A 24472-nucleotide genomic window follows, 5' to 3' on the forward strand; every position below is an offset into this window, starting at 1 on the left:
TTGGAAGCTAGCGCGGGCTGTTGCCTCTTGGTCAACTGCGGCGTATTGCCTTGTAAGTATACTTGTAAATAGCTTTTCGTCGGTGTCTTCCTACGTAACATATTTGGTGGAGGTGGACGTTCCCTCTACCTCGTCACGGAGCTTCGCAGTGGACGGTACGTCGAGCCTACCTTCATGGCTCCCGGCGACGCCAACCCGACTCCGCCGGCTCCGACACCTGCTGCCCCTTCGACGACCTACATCACCCTCTCCGCTCCCCGTGATCCTGGCGTATTCTCGGCAAAAGATGGGGAAGACGTCGAGGACTGGATCAGCCTTTACGAACACGTCAGCCGCAATAACCGGTGGGACCCAACTATCATGCTCGCCAACGTTTGGAAGCTAGCGCGGGCTGTTGCCTCTTGGTCAACTGCGGCGTATTGCCTTGTAAATATACTTGTAAATAGCTTTTTGTCGGTGTCTTCCTACGTAACAATATCTTACGTGATTTTGTTACATTCTTCGCAAGGGTATAGCAAAGTCTTACTCGCATATTAGTGGTCTATTTGATAGCCATATATAACAAGTCAGTATTGTACGTTTGAGGTCTTCTATCGGATGCAATACACAGTACTGTGGTATCGTTTTCCGTCCAATTTTGTAAACGTGACGGTTCCGTTTTGTGCGCTTTTGCAATTTGCGACAATTTTCGTCGAAAAATTGACGGCCGAAGCAGAAAATTCGCCATTAACAGTCACACTTTCTTTTACAAGGAGCAAACGTCATCTAATTTCGTGGAGTGGATGCAGAAAAAAACGGTTCTCCGCAACTCCTAAGTACATGACTCCTAAGTATATGACGTTAGGATAGTGGAATAAAGTCAGAGTGGAATCACTTTACGTTATAGCGACCCTGTTTGGCATTCCCAGCAGAAAGTTTTCTTTGCAAAGACCCCAGTGGAGCGTTCGTCCTTTCATTTAGGCCCAGGCAGAGCCAGGTGAACGCTTCCGCGTCACATATTGCGCCCCGGTAAATGCAGATGGGAAAAGCCTGTAAGACATCTAAGGCCCAATCTGGGGTGTTCGCAGAGCCTGCAACAACGTATACCTTCTGCGTGGCTGAACCCTTGCGCTGCGGAAGTCTCGTGAGTGCGACGCCTCGCTCACGAGAGTGTCAGCGCGTGATCTACCACACATCTCTTTGCAGTGTCCAAAACCTGCTGAGAGAGCAGATATATTGGCCGAAAATTAGATAGGTGTTCATTGCGCACTTGCGATGTTTCTGATGATTAGCCAAGCTTCTGTATTGCACAAATTCCACCTTAATTTGGCATCTGATCTGTGCATGTACTTTAGCGATATCATCAGGTATGAAGGATACTCGCTAGCTTGGAGCCCTCAATTAACTGCAGTAACACTGAGAACCTGAGAACCGCCAGTAAATGCGCCACCACTCTGCGCACCTCCTGCATTACAAAGCTTTTGCACAACCACACAAAATTGAGCTTCACATTCTTACGTCGCTTCTCGTCATGTTAGGGTATACTACTCCAATTCTCAGGAGCGGTTCCATTTTTCTTTCCATTAGAGACTGTGCATCGCAGTCGTTACAGCCATAAAGGCTGGAAGATGATAATGGGCGACAGCATCAAATGGCCCGCTGAGAGAAAGAGCCGGCGTCTGTAGCAGCGAACCAGCCCCTAAATACGCATCGGCGGCGACGCCACGTCACTCCCGGTCTCGGAGGCTTCTCTTAGTCGCCCGTTCCGCGTCCGCGCAAACTTTTGCCTGCGCTTCACCTCGGTAATCGCTATAAAGAAACTAATGCGCAAAAGTCAGGATAAATTGGAGAGGAAACGCGCTGGTGGTAGTGAGTTTCCAAGGAACGACCCCAGCTCCGTCCCCGAGTCTCTTACCTACTAGGCTAAACCTGCTGCTCTTAGATAACAGGCTTGTGCACTCTGCTTTATCCCGTCATACTACTTGCACCAAAATTTATATCGTCTAGCTCGGCGTGACGAAAGCGGTGACGACCAAATCACCACGGCTTATTCGGAAGCGTCCCCACCAGCTTATATGGCAGTTGGGCAAGGTAGCCTTGCGTCACGGAGATAACTGCACAGGCCTTGCGCTATTTAGCAGGCGTTGGTCAAGCGTCTCGACGCGCTCGCACACCTGCGAAGAGTTCATAACTCGAAGCACCACTGAGCGCCGTCCAATTGGACACCAATGCTTCCGCATTCACAACTCATAAAGACTGCTTCGGTGTCCTCGGCTCTTTGTTGCTGACGTTGTTGCCGTCGAATAAATATATGGCTGATACCAACTAAATGCGCCTAGCGGCCATTGTAGGTGGCGAATAGGCGAACAGCGCCGCGAACAGCAGAAGTCAGTGCACTCACATGTGAAGCAGACGACGGGGCGAAGGCTCTCACGCTTCATCCAGTGATATCGCAGTGCAGGTTTTAAGCCCTCACCTACCAGAAAACGCATTTTCGTGTGTCTGCTTTTGAGAAAGGTCGCCACTTGTACAAGACAGGCCACGTTCGCGGTACGACGTACTATATAAAGTAGAAAACTAGTACAAATTGCGATGCCAGTGCACCCCGCCAACAGAGCCCGGCGCAATAAGCTAAGACGTGGAGCTGCAGCAATTATATTCCAGATGGTATTTTGCTGCGCACGTTAACATTTTTGTATACCCAATTATGTAAATAGGAGAAGCAGGCAGGCGACGTATCAAAAATGTGTAAGATACGTCCCAATGGGCATGTAAAATGAGGTTACTGGGTACGTGGACCAGGAGCCGACGGGTATTTGCCGCTCTCCAATGAACCTTTTCTGACGTCAACTTGGGTCCCTGAAAGTATCACATCACACCTACATGGTGACGTTCCCGTGACGTGATTTTTCTTGCAAATGAGAGTTGGAGTCGACTTTGTGGTTTTTTTTTTCTACTCTCAAGAAGCGCGTTCTTGCGAAATACGACCTTCAACATGGCGTTTGTGCTCTTTAAAGGCTCGCATAGGAGATAGTGAGCTAAGAGGCTTTCGCTGTCACTGAAGTGGGGCAAAAAGACTGTTGGATATTTCTCGTTAATGATACAATGACAAAGTGTTTCTCACAAGACTACAAACACTGCCAGATTGACTGCAGTTGTTACGAGAGATAACATGCAGGCTTGCGCGTGCATTGTTTGGCTTCAACAGCGCTTAATAGCGACCTCTATCTCTCCTCTACGGTGGGATAAATACATTGTGAAGTGTTCCTCACAAGACTACAAAGGATGCCAGACTGTGGTGGTTAGGAACGATAACATGTAGCTTTGTGCGTGCAATTTTCGGCTTCAATATAAACCCCGACCCATTTCTATTGTTGTGTACGGTGGGATCGCATGCTTCTCTTATGCAGACGCAAGCTCCAGTCGAGCACCACTCTATCGCACGGAATGACCTGTTCTTGTGTGAGCAGTTGCGCTGCGTGACATTTACAATGAAGTGACGTGTATAACGAAGCGTTTCGGACGCTGCAAGCACTTTGTCATACAGGCATTCTACTGTATTACGCTTCTTTGACACGACTGGAACGAATACGTCGCATCCCACATAACACTAGCTAAAGCATTTAGGTGCGTGCGCTCTTGCTTCCATTCGGCTACTAGAATTAATGACTTTCTCCCTCGCGTCAGGACGCGGAGCGTGTCGGTTTGTACCATTCTCGTCTCGTGGCAGCTAACGCTTTGGAACACTGTGTTAAACTGCACCCCCACCTTCGGGGCAGCTTTCATTCCCCAGTCCTTTCCTCACCGTGAGATCCGAAGGTGCTGTGCGATATTGTACCACCTTCGGGTTTATACCAGGTTGTATCATACCTTTCTGGAGTAAAAAAAAGATTGCCGACGATTAAGACTCTCCCTAATTATGATGCGAAACCTTACGCGTGTTCATTTCGCGATGTATTGGCTGGCGTGGACAATCTGTCTCGTGCGACCCCTTGCAATCGGAGCAAAGTGTGGCGCCATTGCTTCGCTGATCGAAAAATCGCGTGAGGTAGTGCGCAGGTGAAGCGTGGGTGCGATTCACAGAAGTTGCCGCAGACAGACCTCCGCTCATGCAACGCTTTGTTTCCTTGTATGGTGTCGGTCGACGTGCTCTCCGCATGTCATCGATGAAACAGACGACCACGCACTAGTCTGGCGCCATCTCGTAGCCGAGCCAGACTCTCGCCATGTTCCCCCCCTCCTCCGTTTTCCTCCTCGCGCTCTCTTCGCTATCGCTGTTTTTCATGCCCTGCTGCTCTCCGAGTTCGCTCTTTCATACTTCGATGTACTCGTTTGCTCGGTTACCCTGAAGGCGAAAGTCAACGCAGGAGCAGGCACCTAGGAGCTCCGCTCCGAAATTACGAAAAAAAATTTACCAGCGCTTCCACTCTGTGGGGAAAGACGAGCAGCGAGGATGTGGCGTGCTGTACCTCAATCGAGCCATCTATGCATATATAGGTATTATTATTATTATTATTATTATTATTATTATTATTATTATTATTATTATTATTATTATTATTATTACTATTATTATTATTGTGCATATCACATGTGCCCCATTTTTAGATGTAGCGAAAGCGTTTGATACCCTGAATCATCAAATCTTGTTAAGTAAACTGCATTTTTGGGGATTTTGTGGGCCTTTTTACAAAGTTCTCGAAAATTATTTGAGCAACAGATTTCAGGTGGTCTCTACCGATGATAAGCCCATATTTAGTTCTAAGCTGTCGGTAAAAGCTGGAGTTCCTCAGGGTCCATTTTGTCGCCATTGTTGTTTAATATCTTTGTTAACGACTTCCCTTTGGCAATTTCGAAATGTTCAGTATTCCAGTATACTAACGACACTGTATTATTAGCGAAACACCTTTCTTATAAAACATCCACTGAAATGTTGCAAAATGACGTGCACAAGGCAATGCTTTGGTTCTCTAATAATGGAATTGTTGTAAATGCCCAAAAAACAAAACTTGTTTGTTTTCGCTCCCCACTTAAGACTACTGTTATTAACTTGCCTCTCTACTTGCATGAGGCAGACTGTGTTCATTGTAAATGCGCACCTATTCCATACGTGGATTGTGTGAAATATCTCGGAATCTATTTCGATAGTAATTTATCGTGGCAACATCACTTATCACTTATTTGTTCCAAACTGAGGTCAGTAGCCTGGCTGTTATTTAGTATCAAAAGTATTGCACCCTTCTCTGTAAAAAAGATTATAGCACAGGCACTAGGTTACAGTGTGTTAAGGTATGGCATTACAGTCTTTGGCTTTTGTTCGGATCGTTGGAGATGCAGGGTTGACCGGATTATAAAAAACATTCTTAAAAACGTTGCGTACAATTCCCCAATAGTAACATCTGCAAACATCTTCCGTGAACTTGGGCTACCAAACTGCCATTGATTACTTATAGAAACAGTTGTCGTTAGACATTTCGGGAATTCCGCTTTCATAAAAAACGTGCCGCCGCAAGGGAGCTTAGAAAACATGTCCGTTATGTAGTTCCGCGTTCAGCCACAAGGTATGGCGCGGCCAGACGCTGTGCTTATGTGCCTGACATATGTGATAAATTACCAGAAGAGATATTTAACGCGACATCAAAAAGAACACTCAAACACATCTTAAAGCAGCTAGAGTAAAATTACCCTCTTGTACATTCTCTTTTTTTTTTTGCATCGCAATATTTACCTCTTCAATTTTTGTTATATGAAGATAACCAAATGTTATCTTGTTCTTTTTAATTTTTTGCCCTTCATTTTATTTTGTTTTTTTAATTTTTTTATTCATCTCTCATCAATTTTTGTACATCTTTTTGCCTTGTCTATCATATTCATTGGCACGGTCCTACAAGGCAACTAAGGCTTAGACCAGCCTGCTTGTGTTGTTTTGTACGTTGTGTAGCAATAAACATTATTATTATTATTATTATTATTATTATTATTATTATTATTATTATTATTATTATTATTATTATTATTATTATTATTATTATTATTATTATTGAAGGACACATAAACCGAATGAATCTTTTGACTGTGGCATAAGTTATTCTTTTATTAGGTAGGCACGTGTGCAAGTACCACCGCATAGCAGACGGGAATTCCGCAATGTGTACAAATCCACTGTGAACTACCTAATAAAGAAATCGAGATGAAACTCAGCGTAATGTTAGGTACGTCTTAGTGGCTAATTTTCAATGCAGTTTGTCTCAGGATAGTTCCACTAATACAAGATTTACAGCCTTTTTATGTAACCATACTGTTTCCGTAGTCGTCCACGTAATACAAGCAGACGGGAATTCTGTAAACATTACAACTTCACATAGAACTCATTAACACAAGTAAATAAACATCGGCAAAATGATGCAATCGGGCTGGCGGCCAATTTAGGCAATTTTTCTTAATATACCGACATTAGATTGACGAACATTGATTCGTGTCGACTCCACCCTTCGACGGACGGACATCGACCAGTGACGGAGGGTACACTATATACAGATACGCTGTAAAAGGAGCCATTGGTCTCCCTTTCTTGTTTCTCGAGCTGCTTCGCCGGTCACACATATTTCGGTAAGTTCGCGTTTACTGTCCGCTGCAGTTACTTCAATCTTTGCGATGCTTCCTCATTCCTAATGTCTTGGGAACTAGTCCAATCTTTAGTCATGGTCCACTTCACGCAGCTTAGTGCAGCGAGAACCGCCGGTGGCGAGGGGTGTGAACATGCCGGCGCGTTTGCGTTCGACGTCTATGCACAGCAAACATTCACGCGCCGGACGCAAATAGAGTTGGGAGGCCCGAGGAAGGATAGTGTGCCTTAAATTGTGCCTCTGATAAGAAACAGCGGGTCGCAAAGCACCAAGAAAGGAAACGAGCTTTGTTTCCACAGACCGGCCGCGAAGAAAGGCATGTTGGTATAAACTAATCTTATGCTTAAAGAAATAGCGACAGATGCGCAAACACAACTTGTCAAACAATTTTGCAAACGGAGACAAGAAGGACACGGGACCATAATGTGAACGTCATTTATGCTGCCACTTTCATCAAATGGCGCGACTATTGCATTCTTCGAACAAGAAGAAAAAGCACGTGAGCGCAAGAAAGATTAGGGAGGTGCGTAAGGAGAGGAATAAAAACAGAAGAACCTTCCATAAAAAACATAATTTTTCTACACATTATTAGGCAAGAGAAGGCTTCTGTTTCAACTTACTTACGGCCTCCGCGATATATTTTTCTGAAAAACATGAAATGTTGAAATGGTCGCTGCAGATATACTGCCAGTCACCAGAGCTAATAGCTTGCGCTGTATTCAGGAAAAACGATGAAGGAATGTCCAGCGAATACATTGGCGATACTGTGTTAGATTTTAAGAATTCCGCGAGATGGATGATTTATAACATTCACCTCAGCCCGCTCCGAACTGCAATCTTTTAACATAGGTCCAGAAACATTTGGGATCGCATTTTTCCTGCTTCTCGACAAACTTCACGTATGCATTACTGTCGCTGCGCAGTGATGCTTTACGAAGTAAACCACGCAATCCGTGAGAAAACCATGTTGCATAACGAGCAGGACAAAACTATTTCCAGGTACTGAAGGCTGCCAGAGCAAATTTTACGTCATCAGTAGAGATGCTACCCGCTTTCTTGACATCTATAGCATGGAGCAATTCAGACCAGTCGGCATCACTGAAATATTGGGAAAGACATACATAGTCACTGTTTGGAAAGACAAACGAGCGAACATGTTCGCTCAACACATGAATCACCTCTAAAAATTGCGTATTCGAGTGGAACATGCCAGGACTGAACAGGAAGCAAACTGGTAACTGCAACAGAAATCTCAGCAACGCAGATATTATCGAGAACCAGATTCATATCACTGCCAGCTTAATTTGGAACCGCATTAAACTGCGGTAGCCCAAGAAATTCCACAGAAAACAGCGCACTACAGCGAAGGGATGATAAACATACGGATGTCGCACGTGAAGAAACCCCAACCATAGACGGAACATTGAAATCACCAGCTACATCATAATTTGCAACATCAATAACTTCCACTAATAATATGCTAAGAAAGCTGCACGTTACTCATGTTAGGAGGGGAGTCGGCGGCGCAGAGCAGCACATTGTTGCCACGTTTAACAGAAATTTAAAGACACACTGTCTCCAGCACAATCTCATGGTTCTCACAATCTCACAATCTCATTCTTCCTCACAGCAACAAGCACGCCACCGCCGTATTGAACAGGAGCATCACCCATACCATCGCATCTAGAACTGCGTATTCCCATGAAAAGTAATTCTTGGGCAGTAAGTCGTTGCAAATCCAAGTTTAAGTTAAGGATATAACATGCTACGAACAGGCAGGCACGGTCTTGCCGACATAGAAGGATTTGTTGCATAGACCAAGAAAGTATTCGTCAAAAACGGAGCATTTCCTTAGTGAGGTTAGAAAAGAAGTCACCTTATTTTTTCGCCGGCGTCCCTAGACGCATCATGCCTACCGTATAAAGTCCCGAACAGGGAAGTCTTCCGCCAAATATCTACCGAGAAGATTTTTTGGGGGGGAAGACGTCCTCGTCCAGTGTGGCCCGGAAGGAAACGCAACTGTAGCGCTTTGCTTCGAGCATGTGGCAGTCAACATTGTGGCAATAAACAACTGTTTTTCAACATAGTACGGATTTCCTCGCAAGCTGTGGAAGGGGCCAAGACGCCTTACCGGCACAGAACTAGTGTCAAAAAGGTGTGGCCCCCAGCGCCGGCTTCGCCTTCGTCTTGCGCCACAACTGCGTAGTTTGTGGGGCCGTGACTCACGTTTGCCTCCCGCGATGGCCCACCGACAGGCGTAGGTGCCGAATTGGCGATAGGCTTTTCATACACCCATGCGAGGGTGGTGGGTATGGGTTAGCTTGACTTGCAGCGAGTGACCAAAGGGACGTCGACGAAAGCGCCAATGGAGGCCACACGTTTACGTAGCGATGTTGCTGCGCGCATTTGTGCACTAGTGCTCCCTTCCGAACCAGTCAAACAGACGATTAAGCAGTTATATTTGTTTGATCTATACGAAAACAAACAAACAAGATATTGGAGGTTTCTTTTGGTAGAGCTGTTTAGAGTTTCGCGGTAGAGTTTCTTTCCGCCAGCGTTACCGTAATATAAAAGTGGTCATATTATTCGCTAAGATGTTTTGGTTGCATGCTTTTTCGTCCAAAAATATCCTGTCTCCTTTGTTCAGGTAACGGGACTTCTAATGAGTTTCAAATAAGGGCAAACATACTTTCATGTTCGCACCAGCTGTATCTTTGGTTCTAATGCCAGCCACCTATTTTTCAGAGTGTTTCCAGCTATTTGCCTTTATTCACATTCAATGTATAACTCGGGAACGATAATGTAACTTGTGTCCGGTAAAGCAAAGATACTTCGCAGCAAGGGTAAGAAAGGACACGTTCCCGCTAAAAGGGATGTCATTCTAATGAGGAATAATAAATGTAGCAGGTTCGTTTTCATCCAAATGCACTGTTGGAAAATTCACAGAAAAGCTGCTAAAATTGTGGTAATCATGAGGGCATGTGATTCTGGTTCCACGGAATTAAGGTAGACCCCCTCTTGTCTTTTACGGGACAATCCTGTAAGTGACAGCGTGTGTTTTAGCGGTGCCGTGGGATGAAATTACGCACGCATTGTGATAGGAAACATTGGTTGTGCTTTCTAGACAATCACATGTAAGAAGACAGGACAGGCGCCTGTCCTGTCTTCTTACATGTGATTGTCTAGGAAGCGCAACCAATGTTTCCTATTACAATGAACCAACTTGCCCAACAACGCATCCTGCTAAACACGCATGCATGGTTAACGGAAAATTACCGATATGACAGCACGTTATTGCAGTGCTTTGGAATGAAATTATGGACGCCTGTACATCTTACCGAACCGAGGACACCGTAGTAGACGCTTTGGCGGACGCCGTTGTAGACGCGTAGCCTGCGCCCGTGTGTCTGGAAAGCGATCTGCGATGTTTGCAGAGTGCGTGTAGTGCCAGCAACTTCGTATTCGCTGCGATTTCGACATTACGTTCGCGCTGAAGCAGGACGTACATGAAGGTCGATTCCTCACTCCAGAATTTTCACAGCCGGTTTCCGCGCTCAATGAGCGAGATGTTTTCATGTTTTGGAAACGGCACACACCGCGATCATCTCAAAGAGCCAGTTTGGGCTGGCACCATGAAACTGCACGAGTGGTTCCGGCCTACAATGGTTAGAGCGTCGGGCTGCTGTGCAGTGGGACTTGATGTCCCTCTAGTCGGTAATCAATTTCTTTTTTCTTTAGGCATGAGCTATTCGACAGGACAACAGCAGCACCCAGCATCCACGATCGGGAAAGTCCGGGGATCTTTGGAAAGAAGGCTTTGCTCCTAATGCGACGACCTGTACGCTGAGCTCAAGTCTTCCCGCCGACGAAGTACCCTGCAATGTAAAGCGAGTGTCGCCGAAAAATGACAATTTCAACGAGCGATACCGGTATGTGCGAATATGAAGTTCGTTATGTTGCGCATTCCACTGGTTTTTAAAAAATTTAGATTCATATCATGTGTTATAGGGAGCAGAGGTCGCGCGTTCAGAAACCCAGACTGCGCACCCCAATTTGCGTCGTGTTTGTGTTTGTTGCGATTATCTGTTGTGTTGGGCGCAATTGAAGATCGAAGCATTTCCACAGCGATTTTGTTGCTGCATTATGTGTTGCCGTAGTATGTGTTGCTGTAGTACGTGTTTCCGTAGTATGTGTGGCGGTAGTATGTGCAGCGGTAGATGTGTTGCTGTAGTGTGTAGTATGTGGAAAGTACGTGGCGGTGGTGATTCGCGCCGTGGTCGTTCTCGGAGATACAAAGAAAGGCTAGTGACGCATCTTACATCCCAGACTTTAGGTGGTCATATGGCGAGGGCGTCTGCAGACAGGCGTAGCGCAACCCCGGCATGAGTAAGTAGAGGGGTAGGGGAGGGGGGAGGGCGGGAGGTCGTATTCTAAGACATTCCTCCTAGTTAACACGTCCATTTTGCCTGCTGGTGAAACGCTAGCGGATTGACTTGGCTGGAGTACGAGAGACAAGCATCCAGCCAGTCTTGTTCTCGCTGGTGCATCTCCAGCCATTCAGCAGCGACCGAAATGAATAGTCCACTGGGCGTGCACGTATGGAATAGTCTCCACCCCTGCATGAAGCGTACGCTGGAAGCATGCTCCCTTGGAAGCTTTTCGTAGAATTCAAGCAGTGGCAAGGAAGAAATGACATCCTTGGTGTTTACGCGCCAAAAGCACAATCTGGTTATATAAAAGCAAGTCATGGTGCGGTGCTGCGGAATAATTTTGGCCGTCTGGAATGTTGCACCGGCGTTCTTATATTCCGCCCCAAAGGTATGCAAACCCCCGACCTCTAGCTCACCTGCGCAGTGCCATAGCCACTCGGCTACCGCAGCGTGTTGTGGCAAATCAGAGCCTGGTCATTTCTGACAAGTGTGACAACGCCATTTCACTGCTGTGCTCTTTGTCAGGTGTGTCCTAATAATATTATTCGCGCTTCCGCCCGAAAGGTGAAGCACCGATTGCGATAGCAAATTAGTAGATAGTTGCACGAAGTAAGGATGGTAGTTTTATCGGCCATATGAACTTGTAAACATTCGCTTACTTAGCAAATTAACAATGGCAGAATACGTAAGCGTGGCTCAACGAGGACGCAGAAAGAAACAGACACACAGAGACAGCGCTGTCTTTGTGTGTCTCCTTGTTTCTAGGTCCTTGCTCAGTCGCTCTTACACATTCTAGAAGAGTTGACTGTTGTGCTTGTCCTTGTTCACCATCCTTGTTTCCGTGTTCTTATCGTGCTCAGTTACTGCTTCAAATACACATTCTGGCATGGATTCAAATAAACTAGCGCGTCAACGCGTTTTAACTAAATTAACCAGCACGATGTCACGCGCGCACAGTTAAATCAATCAATCAATCAATCAATCAATCAATCAATCAATCAATCAATCAATCAATCAACCAATCAATCAATCTTTATTTTCACTCTGTCAATTATACAGAAAAAAGGACTGTGACAAAAAGCTGTTTTTCAGAACAGCTTGACTAGGCCACAGCCCCATAGGCCGGAACCACTCGTGCAGTTTCATGGTGCCAGCTCAAACTATTTCATTGAGATGATCGCGGTGTGTGCCGTTTCCTTTGTGCCAAATACAGAACCATGAAATAGGCGAGTTTATAGCATTCGATTTACCGCATCACATAGATTACAATATATACGTTGGATCTGTATAACTATTCAATTACTAGAATATCAAGAGAGATCCTCGAAACACGTTACATGGTGTTTCGCGTGTAAGCAGCCAAGAAGTAAAGAGCCGCTAAACAATCAGGGGTGAAAATAATCGAGCACTGCGCAACCAACCATGGGAACACAGCAAGATCAAGAACAAAAACCGAATCATCCACATTCAATCAGAAATAAAGGTGAATGACGCTTGCGACAAGGAGAAGGTGACTGTAACATAGAAGTGTAAATAAGCATCAAGATTTTGTTACAATCAAACATTTCAAGAACAGTAAATATAATCGGATAGCTCATAGATTCGGTGAAATGCCTGCCCTTAAGATCATTGAAGAACACGTTCCGTTCCCTTACTGCACTCGGAAAAGAAAAAAATGAATGCCTCAAATTATCCCAATACAATTTGCGTTCTTCAAGGTGTTAGGTACCTTTAGCTCGAGCAGTTGTTGTGATGGACGAGGATAAATAGCCCCTACTGTTGATTTGTAAGCAGTGCATGGGGGAATTCCCGACGTTCCAGCGACCTGCGCGACCCACTTTCGAAGATACCGCTCTGCGCTCCGCCTACGATATATCCGTCACCTGACAACTTTCAGGCGAGGCTACCGGGCTCGGTTTGGCGTCAAGTGGGGATTGCATGCTTATGGCCGATTTGCCTGCTGTGAAACTGAACTAATCATGGTTAACGCTAACCGCGGCCACGCTTACCGAGGTTAGCCGCCTAACCGTCACTTCTCCTGCTGTGTAACTGAGAGAGAGAGAGAGAGAATAACTTTATTGAATTGGGGAAATGGGGATAGGGGATTAGGAGCTTGATGGGTGGTGCCCCAAGTCCAGGGCTCCACTGGCTTCTGCCGCTAGCCGAACGTGACCAAGAAAGGCCTTCTGCACCATCGGGTCTGAGCTGGCGAGTTGTGCCTCCCATTGCTCCAGTGTGTTGGTTAGATTATACCTAACTAAGTAGGAATTTAAATTCGGCGGTCTATTTTGGCATCCCCATGAGATGTGGTACAAAGGCGGTGGTGAGTCGCTACACCACGGACAGGCACGCCCGTACATCGTTGGGAAAATTTTGCTTAATCTTAATAAATTTGGGTAGACCCCCGTTTGAATCCTGCGGAGATCTATTGCGTCTTCCCCTTGCAAAGATGCGTGGGGGGCGCCGTATTTTTGCCGCATGCCGCGCTGGTGAGCAAGAATATCGCGTGGTGCCATACGTGCCGGATCGTTATCCTCCTCCTCGCGTCGACTCTCCTGTGAAGTTGCGGGTTGTGAATGGGAGGGCGATGGTTGCTCCGCTCGGTTCGTGAGCTCTCGAGCTAGAGCGTCAGCCCTCTCATTCCCCTCCAGGCCTGCGTGTAGCTGAGCTAACCGCAGTTAGCGATGTTGTTAGGGAGGCCATTGTTACGAGCGTATTATGAATTAGAATGCAAAAGAGCGAATACCTTTTCCGAAGCATGTCAACGCTGAACCGAGGTCTATAATACAAACGCATGGAATGCTTGAAAATAGAGGAGTGATATTCGAGCGTAAACCCCGCTGTGATACAATTTTATTGAAGCTTTAATGTAAGCTTCACTGCTGCGTGCGAAATACAGCCATTTGCTTCTAAAAGCACTTATACACCGGCAGTCAGAACGCTGTAGTTTACAGAAAGATTTAGGCAAACCTTGTGGTTTTGCTGTGGCCTAAACGAGAGTCCTATCACAGCATACCTTATGATTTTGCTCCAATAGCAGTGCAGAAGCATTCGCGTTGTGATCGTCTAGTGCTATCCGAATTGAAACGTGGTGTGCAGAACTCATCACCTGCACTCGCAGACATTTCTTGGCAAAGGCTATAGAGGCAAATTGCGCGACTGCTACCGCGAAATAATGTAGTCCCACAATTCCAGCGGTGTTGGCTGCGTGAGAAATATTAATGCTAATAATTATATTAATAAAAAAACATTGCTACACTTTCTACACGAAGCTATTTGAATCAGGAATAAGCATACACCTGGGGAATATTTATATGTTTATTGCTTTGTACTTTGACATTTCGAGTTTTTAAACGTGTGACAATGACATACCGTTTCCGTGCACCTCGACGGCAAAACAGCGTATTCGTCTTCAGGTGAGCCTTCGTCACCTTCTGGTTTTTCCGTCGTCTCGCCACAGAAGCTTGTGACGAACTTTAGCCGACAAATGGCTGCCTAAGCAGACGAAGCAAACGGCGTGCAACGTTTATGTTTCAACCACGCGCAACTATCTGGAGCCCAACACCGTCGCGATGCATAATATATTGAGTCAGCTGACCGGCGTGAGTGTGCGTTCCGTGAGTGACATAAAAGCAGAGGCCTTTCGAGGTCCGCTGCTGGCTCCAAAACGAACAAGACCTGACGTCAAGTGTGGAAGAAGCACCGAGAGAGCTGAAAGGACAAGAACGCACATGTATGCCAGCTTCCAGCTTGGTGCAACTGAAATGCAACGGGTGCACCTGCGAGATTCTGCACGCGTCCTGCTTAAGAGCAAGACAGAGAGAAAGGGAGAGAGAGAGAACATTATTTTTGTAATGAGATTGGGTGGCTTCAGCACGGGTGCAACTACGATGACGCCTATTCAAATAAATGTAACACACAAAAAATGAATTTGCTAGATAACCCCTGGGCCGATTATATAAAATATGGTGCATCTGACAGAGAAAGGTAGATTCCACTGATCTTTGGAAGCGGAATTTTCATTTTACTGTTAAATTTTATTGTTACAAAAACTGCAGTAAGTTGCTAAGTCCGAAAAACAGAGAAACACAAAAGCACGAATTTTAGAAATCCGTAACTCTAGCTGCATCAAGAACACATATCCCAGTTCTGCCAATTGCATAACTTAGAGAATCAAAGCGGATAAATTTGGTAAATCAACTGATATCATACGTGATTTTGTTACAATGTTCGCAAAGGTGTAGCAAAGCCTTACTCGCATATTAGCTGCCTGTTTGATAGCCATCTATAAGAAGTCAGTTTTGTGTGTTTCAGACCTATGAGAAGCAATTCGGCGAATTGTGGTATCATTTTTCGTCCAATTTTCTAAACTTGACAGTTCGATTTTTTGGGCATTTGCGATTTTCAACAATATTTGTCAGAAAATTGACGTCCGAAGTAGATAATTAGCCACTAACTGTCACACTTACGTGGAACAAACCTCATCAATTTCATGGAGTGGATGCAGAGAAAAGGATTCTCTGCAACTCCTAAGTATATGACGTCAGGATATTGGAATGAAGACAGAGTGGAATCACTCTATGTTATAGCGATCCTGTTCCACATACTCAGCAGAAAATTTTCTTTGCAAAGTTTCAAGTAGAGCCTTCGTCCTTTCATTGAAGCACAGACAGAGCTAGGTGAACTCTCCCGCGTCACATTCTGCGTCCCGGTAAGTGCAGATAAGAGAAACTTGTAAGACTTCTAAGTACCAAGCTGGGATGTTAGCAGAGCCTGCAACAACGTATACCTACCGCGTTATGGAAACCTTGCGCCGCGGATGGGTCGTGAGTGCGATGCCTCGCACACAAGAGTGTCAGTGCGAGATCTGCCACACATACTTTTGCAGTGTCCAAAACCTGGCGAGAGAGCAGAGATATTTGTCGAATGTTAGACTCGTCTTCGTTGCACACTTGCGATGTTTCTGATGATTAGCCAAACTTGTGTGTTGGACATATTTCATATTATTTTGGCATTTGATCTTCGCATGTGCTTTGGAGATGTCATTAGGTGTGAAGGATAAGCTTCAACTTGAAGCCCGCAGTGCCGTGCAGTAATATGGAGAACTGCCAGAAAATGCACCACCACTCTGCCCACCTGCTGCTCGACAAAGCTCTTGCATAGCCAACAGCAATATTGAGCTTCACAGTCTTAGTCCGCTTCTGATCTTGTTAGGTATAGTAGTGCAATCCTCTGGAGCGGTTCCACCTTTCCTTCCATCTGAGACTATTCATCGCAGCCGTCACAGCCGTAAAGGCTGGAAGACGGTAATGGGCGAAAGCATCAAATGGCCCAAGGAGCGAAAGGGCCGGCGTCTGTAATGAGATTTCGAGTTTCGAGTTATTTCGAACTAACTAACTTAGGTCTGTAGCAGAGAACCGGTCCCTAAATTCTGATTGGCTTCGACGCCGCGTGATGTCCGTGCCTCGACTGAGGAGAGGGGGCGGCAGAATACACCTGTGCCGGCCTGGCGCGGCAGGTGTTGCGTACGGGGAGAGGGCATAGTCGCGACACCACTTCACCCTCGCTCTCGAAGGCCTTTGTTATTCGGTCGTTCCGTGTCCGCGCAAGCTCTCACCTGCGTTCTAACTTCGCGTCGGTAATTGCTATAAAGAAATTATTGTGCGTAAATCAGAATAAATTGGGGAGGGAAGGCGCTGGTGTTAGTGAGTTTCGAAGCTACGACCACACGCTCAGAGGCCCAGTCTCTTACCTACTAAACTAAACCAGCTTCTCCTAGATAAGAGGCCTGTGTACTCTGCTTTAAGACGTCGTGCTACTTGGACCAAAATTTCCATCGACAAGCCCGGCGTCACGAAAGCGGTGACGACAAAATAACCCCGGCTTATTCCAGAGCGTCCCCAATAGCTTATATGACAGTTGGACAACGTAGCGTGACGTCACATAAATAAGTGCACTTGCCTTGTGCTGTCTAGGAGGCGTTGGACAAGCGTCTCGACGCGTTCGCTTGTCCGCGAAGGGATCATAACTCGAAGGACCACTCAGCGATGTGCAATTGGATATTCATTCGTTCGCATTCACAACTCAGAACAAGTGCTTCGGTGTCCACGGATTTTTCTTTTTTTTTGACGTTGTTGCCTTTGAATAACTATATGGCTCATACCAACTACATGCACCGGCCGGCCGTCGTAAGTGGCGTGTAGGCGAATAGCAGAAGTCAGTGCATTGGCACGTGAAGCAGACGACGGGCGCAGGCTCTCACGGTGGATCCAGTGATATCGCACTGCACATTTCAAAGCCTGACCTACCAGAAAACACATTTTCGTGTGTCTGCTTTTGGGAAACGTAGCCACTTGTACGAGGCAGGCCTCGTTCGCGGTACCAGGTACTAAATAAGATAGAAAACTAGTAGATGTTGAGATGCAAGTTCACCCCACCCATGGAGGCCGACGCGGTAAGGTACGATATGGAGCTCTAGCAGTTATATTCCAGATGTTATCTTGATGTGCACGTTAACAGTGTGGCATATTTAATTATGTAAATAGGGGAAGCAGGCAGGCGATGTATAAAAAATGCATAATATACATACCAGTGTGTATGTATAACGCGGCTACAGGGTGTGTGCATCTGGGTACGTGCCCCAGGTGCTGACGGGTATCGGCTGCTCTGCAATGAACTTTTCTGACGTCAACTTCGGTCACTGAAAGTATCACAACATCACGCCTGCACGGTGACACGATTTTTCTTGCAAATGAGGGTCGGAGTACAAATTGTGGTGTTTTTCCGACTCTCAAAAAGCACGTTCTCGCCAAATGTGACCTCGCGTTTATGGTCTTTAAGGGCGTGCATAAGAGGTATTGAGCTAAAAGGCTGTTGCTGCCACCGAAGTGGTGCACAATAACTGTTCTGATTTTCTCGTTACTAATACAATGACGAAGTGTTTCTCAAAATACCGCAAAGATAGCCACAGTGATGTTGGTGGTTAGGAGCAATAAGAGGTAGGCTGGTGCGTGCATTATTTGGCTCCAATGGCGATGACAGTGCGTCATTCATATTGTTCATGTACGCTGGTATCGACACCCACACGCATGCTTCCGCCATGCGGACGCGAAGTCCGATCGCGCACCGCTATGTAGAACGGAATGACCTGATCTTGTGGGAGCGATTGTGCTGCACGACCTTTATTATGAAGTGACAATGAAATGATAAAGGCGTTCGACTGTATTAAAGTTTTTTGACACAGCTCGCACGAATACATCGCGTCCCACATAGCAGGAGCTAAAGCACTTAGGTGTGTGCGCTCTAGCTTCCATTCGGCTACTAGAATTAACGAGTTTCTGCCTCGCGTCAAAAACGGGAGCGTCTCAGTTTGTACTATTCTCGCCTCGTGGCGGCTAACACGTTGGAACACTGTGCTAAACTGCACCCCTGGCTACGGGGCCACCATTCATTCCGCAGTCCTTTCCTGGTAGCTGGGCGCTACGAAGATGCCGCGAGATGTTGTACCGCCTTCGGGTTCGGCCCAGCTTGTATGGTATCTGTCGGGAGTAAAAACATTTGCCGACGTGCACGACGCTCCCTAATTACAATGCGAAACCTATACGCGTTTTCATTTCGCGATGTATGGGCTGGCGCGGACAATCTGTCTCGTGCGACGCATTGCAATCGGAGCAAAGTGAGGCGCGACTGCCTCGCTGATGGAGAAATCGCGAGAGGCAGCTCGTGGGTGAAGCGCGGGCGCGATTCACAGCAGTCGCCGCAGACAGACCACCGCTCATGCAGCGCTTTCTTTCCGTATATGGCATCGGTCGATGTGCTTTCCGCATGTCATCGGTGAACAGACCAGGACGCCCTAGTCTGGTGCCATCTCGTAGTGGTCATCGAGCAGAGCCTGTCTTTCCCCATATCCTCCTCCTCCGCTTTCCTCTTCTCACTTTGTTCGCTATCGCCGTTTTTCATGCCCTGCTGCTCTCCGAGTTGGCTCTTTCATACTTCGCTGTGCTCGTTCGCTCGGTTACGCTGACGTCGACAGTCAACGCAGGAAGAGGCACCTAAGAGCTTTGCTCTAAAATTGTGGAAAACTAAAATTCACCGGTCTTTCCACTCTGTGGAGAAAGACGAGCAGCGAAGCTGTGGAGTGTTTTACTTCAATCGACAAATTCATGCATACGGTATTCTTTATCTTATTATTATAATTATTGAAGGACACAGCCAACGAATGGAAATTTTGACTGTGGAGTAGTTTATTCTTATTCTTTTATGAAATAGTGACGTGTGCAAGTACCACCGCATAGGAGACGGGAATTCTACAATATGTATAAATTCACTCTGAACCACCTAAATAGGAAAAGTAGATCAAACTCATCGTGATGTTAGAGTTGTCAAAGCGGCTTATTGTCACCAATTTCTTTTGGGATATGTGTGATAAAACAAGAGTTGCAGCCGTTTTCTGTAACCATACTGCCTCCGTAGACGGCCACGTAATAACAGCAGACGGGAATTCTGTAAAGTTTACATTTTCTCTTTGAACAAACTAATTGAGACAAGTAAATTAAAATCGGCCTAATCATATAGTCGTCTCCGCGACCAAACTAATCATACTTTTTTTCCACTATACCTACATTGAATTGAGGGCTGCAGAGCGTTCACGAGAAACTGGAGGCGAACATTCTTTCGTGTCGATACGACACTTACACGGACAGACATCGACCACTGACGGAGGGCATACTATAAACACCTTCGCTGTAAAAGGAGCCGTAGGTCTCTCTTTTTTGTCTCGTGAGCTGCTTCGCCGGTCCCACATATGTCGGTAAGTTGCGTTCATTGTCCGTTGCAGTTAGTTTAATCTTTGCGATGCTTCGTCATTTTTAATGTCTTAGGAACTAGCCCAGTCTTCAGTCATGGTCCATTTCGCGCAGCCTAGCGCAAAGAGATCCGCCGGTGGCGAGGGGTGTGAACATACCGGCGCGTTTGCGTTCGACGTCGATGCACAGCAAATATTCATGCGCCGGACGCAACTAGAGTTGGGAAGCACGAGGAAGGAAAATGTGCCTCAAATTGTGCTTCCGATAAGCGACAGTGGGTCGAACAGCATCAAGAAAGGAAGCATGCTTTGTTTCCACAGATCGGCCATGAAGAAAGGCATGTTGGTATATGCTAATAATATGCTTAAAGAAAACCTACAGATGTTCAAACACAACTTTTCAAACAATTTTGCAAATGGAGAGAAGTGGTACACGGCGCCATATTTTGAACCTCAATAATGCTGCCACTTTCACCATCATGTCCCATAATGTCCCAAAGTAGTAGAAAACTTGGGTCACTGGATTGCCATATGAGGCTTGATATAGATAGCATCTAAGTACCTGAAGTAGCTGAAAGAATGTTAATCGCATTACAATCCGTGATGACGCCGCCTTGAAAAATGAGAGAGAGAGAAAATAATGTAGAGAAAGGCAGGGAGGTTAACCAGAGGTAGTTCCGGTTGGCTACCCTGCGCAGGGGGAAGGGTTAAGAGGGATAAAAAGAGAAACAGAGTAGAAGGGGGAGATAGAAAGAAAGGGAGACAAGCACGAACAAAGCGCGTACACTACAGAGCGGTAGGGGGCGGCATTCTTAGAGTCTGTCGTGAAGCCCCGTGGACCGCAAGAACCTTACTAGCGCGAGTAAGGCCTTCAACGCGGATGTTCTTTCGGAGCATTGGCCTAAAGCTTTTAGTTCTGAAAGTGGACGATTGTCCAACTGGTCCAGCACTCTGCACATCACTTGTCTCTCAGCACTGTATCGCGGGCAGACACAGATAATGTGTGCGAGCGTCTCGTCGATGTTACATGTGTCGCACGTGGGGCTGTTGGCCATTCCTATGAGGAAAACATATGCGTTTGTAAAGGCAACGCCTAGCCACAGACGGTAGAGCATAGTCTGGTCACGTCAGGGTAATCCAGTCGGGAGGTGCATCCGTATGTCCGGAGACAACGAACGCAACCGACACATTGTGAAAACATTCGAGTCCCACAGGGGCAAAGTACCACCTTGAAATTTCAGCACCTGCAAGCGCCGTGACGCCTTGTATATTGACGCCACCCGGCCGAGCCTAGTTCACCTTTTATCGGTAAAAATGAACTACACTGTATTTTATATAGCTAAAGACTGAACTAAAGTTTCACGAACTTCTTGTGAACTCTAAGCGAATTGCAAAAAAAAGGCCTTGCGCTGACGTAGCGGTCCTCGCGTTCTGCCGCAAAATAAAATAAAAACAAACAAAAATTGTGATCATTTTCTGTTCTAATAAGCAGCTTGTGACCGGGAACTCAACAATTTACAGTGGAGTTGAAGAATACGTTAACAACCAAAACTAGTCTAAACTAATCTAAGCAGCGTGTGTACGACATGCTCCGTCCCAACAAAGACTGCGGTGTTGTGGTTAGGCCTAAACTTCTCGTCGAGCAGCGCACTTGCAATATGTCGTTGCCCATAGTTCGTTCACAAGGCCGTTTTCCTGCGCCCTGCCCTGGACCAAGTGCACGTGGGACGGAGCACTCTGCACCATAGATTCTTACATACGCCAGGCGCACAACGCACCTTTACTCTGTGGTAAGTGCATATAAGCGATCGTTCCTGCGACGACGATCTTAGATTGCGCTAAACGGGCGATTCGAAACAAAAATGATAGTTTTCCTATACCGTGGAAGCTTCGCAGGAGCTGCGGACATCAGGTTCGGCGAGAAAATCGCCACTATAACATTAACTATCACAGTCAAATTCTAAATCATTTAGTCGTAAATGCAGGAATAATTCCTACATTGCCATTTGGCTGCCTCAGTTAGCAGTTTTCGTGGACGGGCAGCAGAAAAAAGACGGGAAAACGCGGAATATACGGCGCGACATCAAACTTGCAACTGATGCTAACGTTAAAAAAAATTACGCATCGGAAGTACAGACTCAGTCAAACTTCTTTTTGTGCGTATACCTGAGTACGGCATTTTTACGTACTGTTGCGAAATAAACTTTTGTCATTTTGAAGTACAAGGCGGCAATGGCTATCGCATCGCATTTTATTTCAAGGTGACTAGAAAACAACACATAGTCAAATACTAGGCAATGGTCGGCGACCGCAAGTGATACGTTAATGACTCGACACCTTTAGTCCATGGTATTGTCACGTGGAGTGATGCGTGAAGAATACACTGTGAAAGATGAAAATTTTATTGGGCGTACCTGTGCCCACAAAATCACGCTACACTTAAAGAACGGCGACAACGGCGAACACAGTCGGCGATCTTCAAAATGTGATCAGCGGGTCAAGCGCGTCGGCTTTTATCCATCAGTCGTCGAATGTTCCAGAGTTATCGCTGGGACCCGCGCGATTTACACAAAGTTCTACACTATTCGCGTCGCGCACACATGCAATCAGATTACAAAAGGTTCGGTCACAGACAGCGGATGGAAGCATAGATAACATTCCAGAAAATTCCGATACATGCGGGCGCGTCCTGCGCTTTGCGATAACATTTGTTAGGTGGTGAAATGTATCACCCGATAAAGACAAACAAGTACACGTGTCACCCTCTTCTTCATGCCTTGTGTCCACCAGTGTGGACAACGGCTTTGATCAATTTCAATGTTAAGCCAGGAACGATTAGCTAAAATAATCCAGTGCAACATACGGCTTGTCTCGGGCGACATCATATGTCACGTGTGTAATAGTTTCGTTATCCCTGTTTTTCGAGAAAATTCATACCTTGCGTGGTACCGTCACCGACGAAGAATAATCAATAGGTTGTATATTTAAGGTTCCACCAGAAGACACGGCAATATATAGGATGAAAAGGAAAAATGAGGAACCACCACGTGATATTAAACATGTATCTATACATGTGTCAAGGAAAGCAAAACAAGCCTTCATCTAAGCTAACTGCTGAATCAGCCTCTCTATCTACCTATGCGAATGTGCTGAGGCGACCATGTGTCCTTAAATTGAATTGGGCAAGTACGTTATTTTTTTCAGAATCGTAACAGACCGGTAGAAAAAAACAACCGACTCAAAATGTGTTGTCTCGGGTTTTGCTGGGCCTCAGTAGGATATACCGGGCGCTGTTATAAAACCAGGGCCACCTTAATTTTGTCGCGCTCTGGCGTTTTTCTTTGAATTCTTCTTTCGCAGGCGAGACGGTGGTTTTCAAAACCGACGACGCGGACTGCGCCTGATTCGGAAAGTGACTGTGCCTGCAGTCCTGCCTGGGACGAAACTTCCTGCTCGTCTTCTGGCGAGACCACGAGGACGCGAGCAAGGGCTGCTGCCTGGTGGCCCAGCACGTCGGCGACCCCCGCGAGGCGGACAGGTTCACCTACCGGGTGGACGTGACGCGCGAAGGCGCCCGGTCGCTCACCTGGAAGGACAGGCGTCCCTCGCTCCACGAGAGCGTCGTGTCGGCCTTGGCCAGGAGGGACTGCCTGTTCTTCGAGGCCCGGCAGCTCCTGGAGGGCGGGAATGCTGAACGTCGAATGCACCATCTGCTCCTGCGAGGCGACGTGATAGCAAAAGGAAAAAAAATCCTATCATTATTGCACCACACTACAAGGGAAGCGCGCTGGCATGAAAGGAAGAGTGGTTCTGTATACAGCGATACTCGTTTCAATCATGGCCTCCAAGACTCGAAGCACGGTCTAGGAGGCAACGTTTAAGGTTAGGAGTTTAGGTTGCGATGATGTACGATCGGAATGCTGCAGGATAATGCGGCGAGGCAGTCGTTAGGTTCCGATCAAATTCACAAATATTGCATGAATTTTCGTACGACTTGGCATCGATTTGTTAGAAAAGCAAGTTGTAGCTTTAAAAAAATTCTTTACCTATTGCTTTTTGAAATTTTCAGTCTACCAAATTTACTTACGACTGGTTGCTCGCTTTGCATCCGCAACTCATATACCAAACTATATAGTTTTCAGTGAATAAATTAATCTCAACATTTTATCCCTTACTCTGAGGTGTCTGGTACTTCTTTCTTACAGCGTTGAGCGATTGTGACATCGGCGGGCAATGCAGCCATTTCGAATTACAGGACGAGCGGCTCTACAGTTATCACAGCAAAACTTTCTTTCTTGCTTTCTTTTTTTATTATTACTGTTAACCCTCGCTTGAGGGCTGTTACAGGGAGGGAAAATAGTAGAACACAAGCAAAATTGACATTTGATAGCATCGGGTTGGGTGTACAAAATATCAATCAAGCATTCAAATTTGTGCACATCCGTCTGATCGACAACAACATCAGGTAAGGCATTCCACATTTCAATCACGTCCGGGCAAAAGGAATAACGAAAAACGTCAACACGTGTGTTATAAGGCTTGACGGCTCTGCTGTTGTTTATTCTCTCGCTACGATTTGCAGGGAACTGGACATATGTTTCCGTTTTTATCTTCAGAACCCTTTGAAGTATCTG

At 46.2% G+C, this 24472-nt stretch overlaps 1 long non-coding RNA gene across 2 annotated transcripts; it reads left to right on the plus strand.

The window, feature by feature from the left end:
* LOC139049811 (uncharacterized) lies at positions 1-23936 on the plus strand. Of its 2 annotated transcripts, none has more exons than XR_011508574.1 (3): positions 1-52; positions 142-426; positions 23199-23936. It is a non-coding gene; the product is annotated as an uncharacterized lncRNA (long non-coding RNA). The 2 variants fall into 2 exon arrangements; XR_011508572.1 differs by having other exon boundaries at positions 142-344.
* The last annotated feature ends 536 nt before the right edge of the window (positions 23937-24472 follow it).

The sequence above is a fragment of the Dermacentor albipictus genome, chromosome 9 (assembly GCF_038994185.2).
Source record: "Dermacentor albipictus isolate Rhodes 1998 colony chromosome 9, USDA_Dalb.pri_finalv2, whole genome shotgun sequence".
Classification (NCBI taxonomy): domain Eukaryota; kingdom Metazoa; phylum Arthropoda; class Arachnida; order Ixodida; family Ixodidae; genus Dermacentor; species Dermacentor albipictus.